The following is a 14,857-nucleotide window of genomic DNA, read 5'->3' on the forward strand; positions in this document are numbered from 1 at the left end:
TACCTTTGAAGAACTAATGCCAATGCTTCTCAATAATTCCATGATATGGGAAGGGGGAGACAAATTAAATATAAGAAGCCTATATCACCCTGATACTAAAAGTAGATAAGGACACATTGAAGAAAGAAGACTATAGACTGATATCCCTGATGAACTTAGATGCTAAAATTCTTAATAAAATATTAGAAATCTACATTGAAAAACACACTAAGAAGGTAGTATCCCATGCTCAAGTTGGTTTTATTCCAGGATGCAAGGTTGGTTCAATATGTGTAAATCAATAAACATAATTTCCCCTTGTGTAAAGTTAAGTACAAAAATAACATGAGCATTTCAATAGATGCAGGACAGGTTTTTGACAATCAGGTCAAAAACACCGAAGAAATGAGGACTAGAAGGAACTTACCTCAATATGATAAAAGCTATGTATAAAAACCCAAAGCCAAAATCATACTGAATGGGGAAAAATTGAAAACATTTCCTCTAAAATCAGGAGCAAGACCAAGATGTACATTCTTTTCATGCTTATTCAATATAGAACTTAAAACTTTAACCAGAGGAATTAGGCAAGTGAAGTTGTCAATAGGAATGAGTTGCCAATAGGAAAAGAAGAAGTCAAATTATCTCAGATGATATGGTACTACACTTATAAAACCTCAAAAATTCCACCAGAAGGCTGGGCATGGTGGTGAACATCTGTAATCTCAGTGACTCAGGAGGTTAAGGCAGTAGGATCACAAGTTTAATGCCAACCTTGGCAACTTAGTGAGATCCTGTTTCAATATAAAAAAATAAAAAGGGCTGGGGATGTGGCTTAGTGGCTAACGGCCCCTGGGTTCAATCCCTAGTACCACAAACAAAAAAACTCACCTGAAGACTTTGAGAAATGGCAAACAAATTCAGCAAAAGAGTAGGATACAAAATCAACAGCTTTTCTATATGCCAATAAGGAACTCATTGAAAAATAAATCAGGGATAACCAAAGCAATCCTTAGTAAGACAAGTGAAGCAGGAGGCAACATAATACCAGACCTCAAACTATACTACAGAGCTATAGTAACAAAAACAGCATGTTATTGGCACCAAAGTAGACATGCAGACCAATGGTACAGAACAGAAGACACAGAGACAAACCCACATAAATACAGTTATCTCATACTAGACAAAGGTGCCAAAAAATTCACTGGAGAAAAGATAGCTTATTCCACAAATGGTGCTGGGAAAAAATGGAAAACCACATGTAACAAAATGAAATTAAACCTCTATCTCTCACCCTGCATGAAACTCAACTCAAAGTGGATCAAAGACTTGGACACTAGAACAGAGACCCTATACCTAATAGAAGAGAAAGTAGACCCAAATCTTCATCATGTTGGCCTATGATCAAACTTCCTCAACAAGACCCCTAAAGTGCAAGTAAAATCAAGAATCAATAAATGGGATGGATTCAAACTAAAAAGCTTCTTCTCAGCAAAAGAAACAGTCAATAACATGAAGAGAAAGCCTACAGATTGGGAGAAAATTTTCACCATATGTACCTCAGATAAAGCATTAATCTCTAGAATATATAAAGAACTCAAAAAACATAACACCAAAAAAAAAACCCAATCAATAAATGGGCTAAGGAACTGAACAGACAATTCACAGAAGAAGAAATATAACCAATCAACAAATATATGAAAAAAATATTCAGCAATTAGAGAATGCAAATCAAAACTACTCTAAGATTTCATTCTCACTTCAGTCAGAATGGCAAATATCAAGACCATAAGCAATGATAAATGTTGGCGAGGATACAGGGAAAAAGAAAAAAAATCAGGGAAATAATTCCATTCATAATAGCTGCTGTCTACCACCCCCCAAATAAATTAGCTAGGAATAAATCTAACCGAGCAAGTGAAAACCTCTACAATGAAAATTATAGAACACTGAAGAAAGTAATTGAGGAAGACCTTAGAAGATGGAAAGACCTCCCATGTTCATGGATAGGCAGAATTAATATTGTCAAAATGTCCATATTTCCAAAAGCAATCTACAGAGTCAGTGCAATCCCTATCAAGATACTAAGGACTTTCTTCACAGAACTAGTAAAAATGGTCTTAAAATTTACATGGAAGAATAAAAGATCCAGAATAGCCAAGAGAATTCTAAGCAATAAGAGCAATACTAGAGGCATCACAATACCTGATCTCAATTATACTACACAGCTAGAGTAACAAAACCAGTGTGGTATTGGCAGAAAAATAGACTTGAAGACCAATAAACTATAAAATGGACTATAATAGAACACAGAGACATCGTCACATAGTCAGGTGATCCTTGACAAAAACATGCGTTAGTGAAGAAAAGACAGCCTTTTTACATATTGTGCTGGGAAAACAGGATATCCGTTTGTAGAAGAGGGAAACAGGATCCCTATCTCTTGCCCTGCACAAATGTCAACTCAAAGTGATTCAGATGAAGGAATTAAACCAGAAACTCTGCAACCACTAGACGAAAACATAGGTCAACACTCCAACACACTGGCGCAGGCACCGACTACCTTAATAAGACTCCTAAAGCTCAAGAAATAAAACGAAGAAGCAATAAGTGGCATGGCATCTAATAAAACAATGTTTCTTCACAGCAAGGAGGCGCATGAAGAAAGAACCTACAGAATGAACATGAGGGGCTGGGGAGATAGCTCAGTTGGTAGAGTGCTTGCCTTGCAAGCACAAGGCCCTGGGTTCGATCCCCGGTACCAACAAAAAAAAAAAAAAAAAAAAAAAAAAAGCAGAATGAACATGATCTTTGCCAGTTACTCTTCCAACAGAGGATTAATATTCAGCATATATAAAGAATTCAAAACTCTTAACACCATAAAAACCAAATAGCCCAATTAATAAATGGGCAAATGAATTAAACGGACATTTCTCAAAAGACATATAAGTGGCCAAAAAATATATGAAAAAAAATGTTCAACATCCTTAGCAATCAGGAAAGCACAAACTCACTTCAGTTAAAATAACGATCATCAAAAGTACAAATAACAATAAATTCTGGTGAGAATGTGGGGGGAAAGGGACATTTATACGTTGCTGGTGGGCCTGCAAATTAATACAACCACTCTGGAAATCAACATGGAGATTCCTCAAAAACTTACAAACCATCGTATGACCCAGCTATTCCACTCCCTGATATTAATCCAAAAGAATTAAAATCAACACTACAGGCTTACACAGTATGGCCAGCGACATTAGCTGGGGATTCCTCTGCTCTCTGTAACTGGGAAGCAGAGGACTACAAGAGACTGAATTGTATCTGCCTCTATTTTCAACAGACTGACCTTCGACTTTCACTTACACACATACCACGTCAGGAAAATTTTCCTAATCAAATTCAAAGCTTCTTTTAGTCTCATAAGAATTTCACGAAGGCTTCTCATCAAAGATCCCTACCCTGGAACTTCCAGGAAGAAATCGAATTTCTTAGTGCAATATTCCCAAGTGCAGCAGCATATTGTATGGGATGGGGGGTTTCCAACTGATGGTACCTGTACACTCTGGGTTTCCCAGAGAGCCAGGCAATGAGTCAGCCAGATCCAACCCTGGGAATTTTGATGAGTGAGCTCGACCCGACAGTCAGGGACCAACCAGTTCGACACGAAAGATGGTGTTACTGAGAAGGATGTCGCTCAGGAGAGTGGAATTTGTGACCTGATACCAGGTTCTGTCATGGACGCCACACCGTTCAATCCTTGTGGGTTTTCAATGAATGGGGCAAAGTCGGATGGAACTTTCTAGACTCTTCACATCACTCCAGAACCAGAATTTTTCTTGTTAGCTTTGAAACAAACTTAAGTCAGACCTCTTCGGATGACTCGGTCAGGAGAGTTGTGGAAGTCTTCAAGGCAGGAAAATCCGTGACCGCCCTGTTTGTTAGTCAGAGTTCTAGAGGTCACACAGTGCTTTCTTCACCCCAGGAGACGGAAGGTCTTAAACGTCTCCGTTGCCCGAGTGCTGTGATCAATGATGACAATTTTGTTTGTACCCGTTTTGCCAAGAAGCAGCCACAACAGCAGAGTCGATTAAAGAAAACGAAGAAAAAACACAAAGAGAGAGAGAGAGAGCACACGCAGAAGGTGATGGCTACTTTCTAGATGTTGATACTGGGGGCCATGCGTCCCCTGACCACCACCTTGGAGCGGCAGAAAGCCCTAGATGTAACGATAGGGCGATCATTTTGGAGGGTACGCGTTACTGTGTCAGGGAGTTAGATGTCTCGCATGAACGCTGAACGCTCTCTTCTGTGTTTAGGTATTCTATGCCACTCTGGCTGTGAAATCGAAGTGCATATAGAAAATAATTTTTACTGTTATGAGACTTTACACCACGGGTGAACACAATTCAGCTTGGCTTATGCACGGGTACTATTTCTGCTGTATGGTCCAGGCTTCCCACAGACAAGGCCTTCATCCTCCTGAGGTGCTGGCCTCAGCCTAACCATCTGCCGCTGTTCTATGAAATTGCTGCCAGAATTTTACATCCAGTTACCTCCACTTTCTAGAACATATTCTCTACTGGTGTTATGGAAACCAGTTTCTCTTTCATAGAGATGGTTTTTTGCATCGGCAATTAAATTTTTCTTTCACAAGTCCTTAAGGAAATGATTCCAAGCCCGTTACTATTTTAATAATTGTTTCTGCATTTGTAGTCCTTTGATTTCTTCCCTCGAGCTGGTGTCTTCCCCTCCAGCCCCGCAAATGAAGTAATACACTTGTACTGTGGCCTTATGTACTCATCTTATGCCTCAGGTGGGAGAAAGGGGAAAAGTCTCTGGGTTTAATTTTCTTTTAAGGGCATATTAATTTGGCCTTTTTAATGGCTTGGGCTCTTTTGGAAGGTAAGTGACAAATTTAAATGTCTCCCACAAAATAGTTTTAAAAGCATCTCTAATGTTGATTAGCAAGGAAGACGAGTAGTTATAGATTGAGATTAGCATGTGCTGTGCTCTTAATAAATGAGATTAATTTCTAGGGGAGTACCATGCCTTTGCTAACTTGCTAAGTAGTGGTATAACAGAATTTTTATCACTAAGTAGATAAGTGGGGAGATTTAGCATAGATGGTCCTGGATTCATTTAAGTCCTGTCAGCTTGGATAATCCACCCTAACTTTTACTTTCAGTAGCCATTGCCACTAATTTCCTTTAATAGTATATTGTAACTTCCTTTACTACTGTATTAAACTTTGGTTCAAAGCAGAATCAGTGTTTTCCATCCTAAGACTTAGAAGTTCTGTGATTAAGTAAAACGTGTGCATGTTCTGACTTCATCTGTTCCTGTATCATCTTCCTTCCACCTTGGCATGCACAAGATCAAATGAATGACGGCTCAGAATGAAAACGGTCCAGATTATTCAGATATTACCATGTAGCACAAAGTTTGGATAGATTTTTAAAAATTAAAATTCTAAAAATATTCAGTGGGAAATGACTATTAATATAGGCTTGTAAGAGTTGGGATCTTTTAGCTGTGTTTGCAAATACCGTGGTATTTAAGCAATTGAGAGAACAGCAAAATTGACAACATTTTGTATTTCTTGAACATACAATATTTTCTTGATAATTTCTGGATTGATGCAGTAATGCTTTGTTCCTTCCATAAACATATTTCTTTTTAGTGTTTCTAAACTTAAAATCTACTTGGTTTGAAATCAACTGGTTGGAACACTGTTTTGACTTTGAGATATACTCAAGCACACTGTTGATCAAATGTTTCATGGAGGAAATTTTCAATCAACTTGATCTGTCTGATTCTGTAATGAGCACAGCACCTAATGTCTTGACTTGTTCTGTTTGAGGACCTATACTCAAGATGGATTTTTTTAAAAATTTAATTTCATTTGCTCTAATTAGTTGTCCATGACATAGCATTTATACATTTTGATGGATCATACATAAATGAAGTGTAGTTTCTCATTTTTCTGATTATACATACTGCAGGATCGTCATGCAGTCACACATGTACATGAGGTGTGGAGCAGTATTCCAGTAGATTGGTAATGTTTGTTGGCCTGAAGTCTGATTTTTATTTTATTAAAAAATTTTCCCCTTTCCCTTAATAGTCTTAAGGCTTCTAACATTGAAAACTTGTACAGATTTGTGTGGAACCAACCCAAGAGAAATGAAAAGTATAGATTGAATAGAATCTATCCTAAAGTGATACAAAAGGGAAAATTTTGATGCCATAATTTCCCTCTTCATGGGTGTTGGACTTAAATCAATTGAAATGTATTTCTTTGTCACACTTTAGGCTTCAATAAAAGTTTGCTTACTAGAAAAAAAACAATCAACGCACTATAGCAATATGTGCAAAACAGTGTTTACAGTAGCCAAGTATGGAACCAGTCTAGGCGTCCATCGTGTGGATAAAGGAAATGTATTACATACAAACAATGGAGTTTTACGCGGCCATAAAGAAGAATGAACTTGTGTCATTTGTTGCTAAATGGATGGAACTGGAGACTATTGAGCTAAGTGAAATAATCCAGACTCAGGAAGTCAAGAGTCAAATATTTTCTCTTCTATGCAGAAGCTAGAGGGGTGAAAAGAAATACAAGGATGATCCCAGGAAAATAGAAGGGAGATCAGAAGCAGAAGCGGATTAGAGGCCACTCTGTACCAAGAACTTTTCTGAGTGCTATGGGTACAAGAATGGGCAAGCAGGCCAAAGCCCTGCCTGCGGGGTTGGGACTGTGCTGACTGTCCGTCCTCCTTAGTTCGGGAACCTCAGTTCATGGGAATAAGGGTCTCTGACATGTAACTGAGGTAGTTCGTATAAGGGTTCTTGGGTGCCCTGGTCCTGGGGATGTGGAGGAGCTGTCCATCCAATGATGGGTCCTCATAAGAAGAGGACAGGGGAAGACCCACAGAGACATAGGGAAGAAGGCCCTGTGTACTCAGAGGGAGAGATGGGCGTGATGTGGCTACAAACCAAGCCACACCGCGGGCCACGAGGAGCTGCAAGGGGCCCGGGTGGGAGTCTACCCTAGTGCCCTCAGAGAACCCAGCCCGGCCGCCTCGATTTCAGACTTCTGCACCCCAGACCTGTGAGAGAAAATATTTCTGCTCTTCTAAACCGTCCAGTCTGTGATGATGTGTCATGACCACCCTAAGAAGCTAATACGGGGCTTATTTATTAGCAGAATTTGTGAATTATGTTTAAGACACAGATTATGCTAGTGCTGCAGAGAAAATAGCAGAGTGCTCTAACGAGGGTCTAGGGGAGATTGGCTTCAGAGGTCAGAAAGGTCCCTCAGACATGGTGCAGTTTGAGCGGCAACCCAAAGACTGCCCACAATGTGGCTTCATCCAGACCCAGGAACAGCGGGTGCAAAGTCTCTGAGAAAGGAAAGGGGTGGGGGGCGGGCTGAGGAACAGCAGGCCCGTGTGGCCGGAGCATGGGAGGGCAGGCGGCAAGAGGCGAGGCAGGGCCTGGGGAAGAGCCGGCTTCCCCGGCGCTGCGATTCAAGGTAAGGACTTCGGGTTTTGATTCCAGTGCTCAGAAAACAGTGAAGTCCTTGTGCAGGGGAATAACGTGGACTGACTCATGTTTTTAAAAATTACTTCAATTTGACAGTTCTCCAAAATTACACAGAAGTAGCATATGACCCAGCAACGCCACTCCTAGGTTTTGGTCCAAAAGAAATGAAAATAGGAGCTCGGGTATTTGTTCACAAGTCTCATAATGAATCGCGTGATGGCCAAGGGGCAAACATAGCCCAAGTGTCAGTTGACCCACACTGAACTTCAACAGATGAACAGATAAACTGTGCTATATTCACATGATGCAATATTATTCAACCACAAAAATCAGGGGTAGAATAAGGGCATATCAGAAGGACTATTGATTCCTAGGATAAGACAGAGCTCATACCAAAGAGACAGGGAGTCCATCTGGGGACTTGGGGACACCTCTGTCTCCAAGGTGCATCTGGAAGGAATGCTTTGTGTTCATTCCTGAGGCTGCTTCTGACATGCTGTGCTCTGTAGGACACTGGTGACTTGGGCCACAGCCAGTGTCTGCCAATAGCACCTGGAGGGCCTTGGAAAGCTGACGTTCCTCTAATCAAGCCTTGAGATGACAGCCGTCCTGGTTTAAACTCCATCCCAGCCAGTAGGAGCCCGAGCCAGGGGCACCTGGCTAGGCCATGACCAGGATCATACCCCTAAGAGGCTGCAGGATGATGGAGTTTTGCTGTTTTCAGCTTCCGAGATGGGGGATGCTTGGTTATGCAGCTGTAGGGGGCTCATACACATTTTCCATACCCTAAAGGGTTACCACCATTGCGAAAACCTAAAGACGTGGTTGGTAGACTTGAACTCGTCCTCAGTGGCAGCCTACGTGTATGGAGGTGGAGGCTGGTGCTTTCCCTGGCCCCCTTGGAGCAGGGGACACAGGCTCCTCAGCTGGGACTGCACTGCACTTTGCACAACCACCCACACAACCACGTGCACCAAGAAGCCCACCCTGAACAGGAAGTCCTTGTCCAGGGGAGAGACCTTATCTCCTGGGAAGCCTCCACTTCATAAGCCAGGGGTGACCGAGGAGAAGGCCACGTAGAGACGGGCTCCCCTAATTTCAATCAAGACGAGACCACAGAGCAACAGAGGACCCCTGGCAGCACTTCCCCACCCCAGGCACGGTGGCTGGACTTGCCATAAACAGGTGGAGGGTCCACGGGGATGCTGGCAGGAGTGGGATGATTGTAGTGTCCCAGTTCATTGGGGGACCTTGGGATGCACACCAGAGAACAGTGCTCAAGATCTGGAGGTCAGAAACACTCTCCCCACCCTCCAAACCTAAGTCATGTCGTAGATCTGAGCCCCTTGAGAGATGTGGAGGCTCTGTGCCCGCAGGAAAGACCCTGCATCTGTGTACAAAGTCCAGATTTTACTTTTTAAGTGTTTTCTTTATTTACTTTTTGAAACTGGTCTCTTTAAGTTGCCCAGTCTGGCCTTGAACTCATGATACTCATGATGCTCAGTAACCAGCATTCAGCTGTGCCCTGGGCCTGCCTCCAATTATACCTTTTACGTCTGCTGCGGCCTCCCTCCAAGGGTGTCTGCAGCCTCTTAGACCCACCTCACAAAAGAGAAGGACAGCTCGGGAGCTTGGGATCACTGGACACTGGTTCTGAATTGACCCTGGATCGAGGGACCTAACAGAGCTCTTGCAGCTCCACAGTGGAGTGGGCGCTTCCTGCAGCGGGGCGAGCAGCACGGCCTTGCCTCAGAGGGGCCGCTTGGTCCTCAGACGCACCTGCTCCTAACGCCCCTGGTGCTGGGCTGGGTCATTACAATAGACGCAGAGTCCTACACGGACCCTCGGAACAAGGAGATGAGGCTCGCTGTGGTGGGGGGCACGGGGAAGGCTCTGGAGCCTCCCTCCCCGCCAAGATAGTGAGCCAGAAGCAGGGCTGCATCCCACAGAAGCCTCCAGAGAAACACCTGTCACAGCCTGACTTAGTTCAGCACTTTGGAACGTGCAGAGGTCAGGAGGACTGGGTGACCCCCAAGTCACTCATGCAGGGACTCTGCTTGCAGCTGCTCCCAGCTCTGGTGCCTTGACTGCAGCAGGTAAGCACAGCCCCAGGCGCTTGCTAAGCCGCCACGCACCTGCCCGACGTCCTTGGCTCCAGTCCAGTTGGTGAGGACAGAGGCCGCCCCTCGCTCTGCGGCAGGGCCGACAGGGGCGGACGCTCGCTCCTGCGCGGGGGTCTCCAGGAAGTCCCGACCCACTACTCCAATACCCTCACGCTCACAGCATCATGTGAACAGCAAGTACTTTAGTCAAGACGCGACCTGCGACCAAAACTAGGAGTCACAGGTGTAAGGAAGAGGCACCCGTCCCCAGGCAGGATCCAGACTTGACGGGAGACGGCCCAGCCATAACCAACCAATAGGGTGGCCTCTGCGGGCCAGATGTGCCGTGGGGAAGTGCCTCGCCGGGGTCTCTCTGCTACGAACGTGCCCAAGTGGCACAGGGTGACGGGTGCCCCTTGGGAGTGATGTCCACGGTACGCGGCAGCAGCCGGGCGACGGAGAAGCCATTTGCAGCAAGACTCACGTGCTGAAGACGCCGCCTGCTTGTGGGGCCAGTGCTGGAGGAAGCGCGGCCTGCAGGCGTGTGGCAGGAGGCCATGTGGGAAGAAGGACGAGAGCCCCCTCGTGCTCCGCACCCCTCCGGACCGTGCTCGGACGAGAACATAGGCGGCATAGGGCCACGTCAAGGGCATGTGGAGAACTGAGAAGTGGCTCTGAGGCTCTGACCCGAGCAGCTTAGACCGCCCCGATTCCATGGATGCTCCCAGAGCGCATGAGGCACAAGGCACAGATTCAAAAAATTATTATTTATAGCACAGAAAACAGAAAGAATGTCACCTTGGTGTTGGTCTCCTGGCCCCCAAGTCCCAGGGGCAGGACACAGAGAAGCACACGCGGAGGTTTGCAGCACAGACAGGAACCCCGACTTTGGGAGCCCAGACTTTTCCAAGCCCACGCGCCTGCTGACCTTCCACCCACTGAGCTTGTCTTGCTGGGCAGTGGACCCTCGCCCTCTGCTCCAGGAGGAACTCCATTTCTGTCTTGCAAGGTTGTCTGCTCTGCTCTCCTTGGACTCAGTCTGCTTCTAAGGCCATCAGAGCGGCTGATCCCATGAAGCACAGACACAGGAGAGACCCGGGGAGGAGGGTCTCCCGCCGTGCGCCCCTCACGGCTGCGGGGTCTTGGCTCCTGTAGACTTGCCCTGGAGCGTGCCTCTCCCCCAGCCACTGGGATGGTGCCTGACAGAGGCTGGGGATCCTCAGCCAACCTTCTGCAGCATTTCCCTGAGGATTCTGTCCACCAGGTTCCCGGAGGCAGGACCAGGCTAACCCAGGCCAGCACCACCAGTCTCACAAAGGTGACAAGCCATCAGAGGTCACCTTAGCAGGCCAGGTGGCCTGCTCCACCTGATTCGTGTTGGTTTTTCTGTTTGGCCTGAGGCATGGATCCAGGCGCACCGAGTCTCAGCCCTGGGCCTGGAAGGTCTTCGGGCCTGCGTGGTGTTTCCTGGGCACCCAGAGGCCCCATCTGAGGCTCCGCCTCGAGAGGAAGGCCAGCGACTGCAGCTAAGGAGGCAGGACAAGTCCCTCTGTGGCCCCCACACGAGAAGTCCATTTCCAGGGATGCTTAGGGGCCCCTGGGAAGATGGTGGTCTTCCCGATTTGGGGGCCACCGAGTGGGACCGCATCAGTGGGGGGACACAGGCTGGTGGAGCGTCCAGGGAGCCTGCCTGCTGGCTGGTCCTATGCCACCGGGCTCCCAGGGGGCGGAGCAGCCTCCGTGCCCACCTGAACTTGCCGCAGAGCCTTCTCTTGCTCTGGTCACCACTCAAGCTGGCAGACAGGCCCCAGGGCCTTTGTGTGAGGTTGCACGACTGACACACCTGTTGTGTGTGTCGCCCCCCAATCCTAAGATGGCTCTAGATCACGGAGCGCCTTCGCGGTTGGTGGCGCAGGCGCACTGACTGCCTTTGACTAGTCATGTCCCTTCCTCCATCCTAACTGTCGTTCAGTCCCCTGGCCTCCGGAGTTGCTCAGCACCCATCCTGGTCCTGGGAGCTGCCTGATTTGGGAATCCTTTGTGCAGTGAGACTGTGTGAAATTTCATTTGCCTAAAGTTTTCCTTCAACAGAAGACTCTGCAGGTGCGCGTGCCTCAGAGACCTCGGCCACAGGCAACCACTGCAGAGGGGGCTTTTGCTAATCAGCGGGAGGAAGGGCCCAGGAAACAGAAACAGATGGTTTTGCACACTGGGAGAGGCAAGGAAATGCTCTCTCCCGGGGCCTCCATGCCCAGCCTCACCCCAGACCTCCGAGCTGCTAGGGAACACGCTTGTGAGGTGAGAAGCCTCTAGCTAGAGGAGGCTGCCACGGGGCAGGAGCCCAGGGCCTAGGCACGGGCTCACCCTTCTCTCCCCAGGTGCACCTGACTTCCACCACTGCCAAATGACAATGTGTCACCAGCAGACGCCAGCACCCAAACCTCAAGGTGGCTCCATTTGCCACAGAACCAGCCACGCCCGAGGAGGGCAGGGAGAGCAGATTATGGTGGACAAGTCCCATCACGGGGGAGACAGAGACTTGTCCCCGGTACACACACACATACACAGAGCATGAGTTTACCCCTGCCCCATCCCTGCTCTAACGTGTCTCCCGGGATGCCAAGCCACGCACCCAGCCTCGTGGACCCTGCGGAGAAGCAGCGACACAGCTGCGGAGCAGCAGAGTGGCAGCCCTGGGTGGCAAGCACGACCACATGGCGCCCGCCGTGCAGCCATGGCGAGCCAGAGCCCAGGCAGGCCGAGGTCGTCACCTACCGTGCCTCTGCAGCCAGGCCCTGGCGTGGCTCTGACACCTGCAGCCCCTCCCGCCACCTCAGCCTCCCACTTCCTGACGCTCCATGAGAAGATGGAGGTGGGGGGGACCTGGAGGAAAGTTGGGACTCAAGAACCGACCAGTAGCATCGGTATGTTTCCAAGCCCTAATCAGCATCAACCGGGACCAGCGCAGTGGGCCGAGGGCCGCACAGTCCCCTAGACTAGCACACTCCCGCAGACACCTGCTCTGGGTCCCCTCTCATCCTGCAGGAGTTCTGTTTCTCTTCTCCCAAAAATCTTTGCTCCCCCCACGCGGAGTGCTCTGGAGACAAGAAGCCAGGAAGAAGAAGAGGCTTCTGGGCCGCAGAGGCCTGCAGCTGGGGCAGACCCCACCTGCCAGCAGGAGCAGTGAACCGAGTTTCAGCCCAAAACTTTGGTTCCAGCTCTGCTGCCAACATCACCGCCCTTGCACCCACAGCGAGCTTCTTCCGCCATCAAAGCGTTGGGTACAGCGTCGCGTCTGGTGAGGAGGGGCAACTACGGGCTCTTGCCCTGGAGGCAGCTCTCAACACAGCCCTCAGCACCCAGAAGAGGCTGGGCTAACTGAAGTCAGAATGGCCTCCCAAAGACTCGCGGGGTGCCAGGCGGGAGGACCACCTTGGAAGGGTGGTCTCCCGGCCTGCTGGGCCCAGCGCGTGCCGCCCTCAGATACTCCGAGGTGGTGCCACCTCTCCCAAACCAGACTCCTTGGGTCCAGGCAGCAGATCCTGAAAAAGGGAGGACACCGTTTCTCCCTGGCGCCCCCAAGACACCCCTGCCTCTGAAGCAGCTTTAGCGCCTGCAGCTCAGGAAATTTCCCGGCTCTTAAGCACCAAGGCAGCTGAGACCTCTTCCAGGGTCCTTCCCTTCAGGTCTGCTCCCTTGCCCACGGATGGAGCTGTTGCTGCGACATGGGTGACTCTTATCATCTAGAGAGTCCTCCAGCCTCTGTTGGCCGCAGACTCCTCAGTACTCATTGTTCATTGTCCCGTCACGATCACTGGTGAAGGTCATCTGGCTGTGTGCAAGGCGCTGCTTTTAGCTCCTCCTAATTTCAATGAGTCCAATCCTGTGAGGACCAGTGAGGTGCATGCCCAATGCACAGATGGGGGAACTGAGGCAAAGGGTTAAGTACCTCGCCCAAACCAAACTCGGTGACATGGAAACTGCAGACGTGCACCCAGGCGTCTGGACCCAGGGTCCAAGTGTTGCAAATCCCTGCTCCACCCCAGGCTCCCTCTTCAAAACCTTGTATCCCATTTCCCCATCTAATTTGGAGTCTTGCTCTACCTTCAAAATACATTGCAACTCTATTCCTTCTTCCTGTCGGAACATCCATTGCTGTTGGTGCGTTCCTCTAAGCCTCGTTAAACATGGTGATTTGATCTCTTTAATTTATTTTTTTTGAGTGTGCCAGGGATTGCACCTAGGGGCACTCAACCACTGAACCACATCCCCAGCCCTTTTTGGTTTTTTTTGTTTTTTTTTTAAGAGACAAGTTCTCGCTGAGCTGCTTAATGCCTTGCTAAGTTGCTGAGGCTGGCTTCGAACTCTCGATCCTCCTGCCTCAGCCTCCCCAGCTGCTGGGATCACAGGTGTTCGCCACCACACACAGCACTATTTTTTTTTTTTTTTTTTTTTTTTTTTTGCGGGTCTGGGAACCACACCCAGGGGAACATGACCTCTGAACTACCTTCCTGGCCCTGTCTATTTTTTATTTTGCAACGCAGTCTCACTAAGTTGCTCAGGCTGGCCATGAGCTTAAATCCGCCCACCACAGCCTCCCACCTCGCTGGGATTAAAGCCACGTGCCACTGGACGCAGCTCTAGTGCAGCCCGTTAACGTCATCTCTTTGGATGCAATGTTGTCTGCCTTCGTCCAGGGCAATGTTTCTAAAATACAAACTTAATTCATTTGTGACACAGACTGACAGGAGGGCAGAGAAACGCTGTCATGAGATAGGTTAGGAAGAGACTCGGGTGGGTGCAGAGGACCCCCTGAGGTGACCAGAAGGGAGTGACATGGTGGGAGGAGAAGGGAGTTAGAACAGGGAAGAGGAGAGGAGCTCTCCTGGAACCTCCAGCTGTCACCATGTCCTGGTGGAGCCATGGGCACAGAGCATCCTGCGTTTCCTAGGCTACCGGGGGGCTGTCCCTCCCATTCTTTCGTCTTCTGGGGCAGCCTCTGTGTGGGACAGATCCCGGTGGCCCCTGATGCCCACCCCTGCTGTTCCCACCCTGTGAGCAAGACCTATAACTGACTGGAGGTGACAAAAGGGATGGCATGGATATGGTTTCTTGTTCCCAATGATGCTCCGGTAGCTTCTGGTGGCCACCTTGCTCCAGGCTGCCCCTCGGCTGCTGGCTTTAAGGAAGCAAGCAGTCATTTGGAGGAGGTCGTGTGGCAAGACACAGTGGGT

The 14,857-nt window shown here is 48.4% G+C and overlaps 1 pseudogene; it reads left to right on the plus strand.

Annotated features, from left to right (window-relative positions):
• Window positions 1–886: 886 nt before the first annotated feature.
• On the plus strand, window positions 887–4,138 carry LOC124966778 (S-adenosylmethionine decarboxylase proenzyme-like; annotated as a pseudogene).
• Window positions 4,139–14,857: the final 10,719 nt, after the last annotated feature.

This window comes from Sciurus carolinensis, chromosome 1, assembly GCF_902686445.1.
Source record: "Sciurus carolinensis chromosome 1, mSciCar1.2, whole genome shotgun sequence".
Taxonomy (NCBI): Eukaryota; Metazoa; Chordata; class Mammalia; order Rodentia; family Sciuridae; genus Sciurus; species Sciurus carolinensis.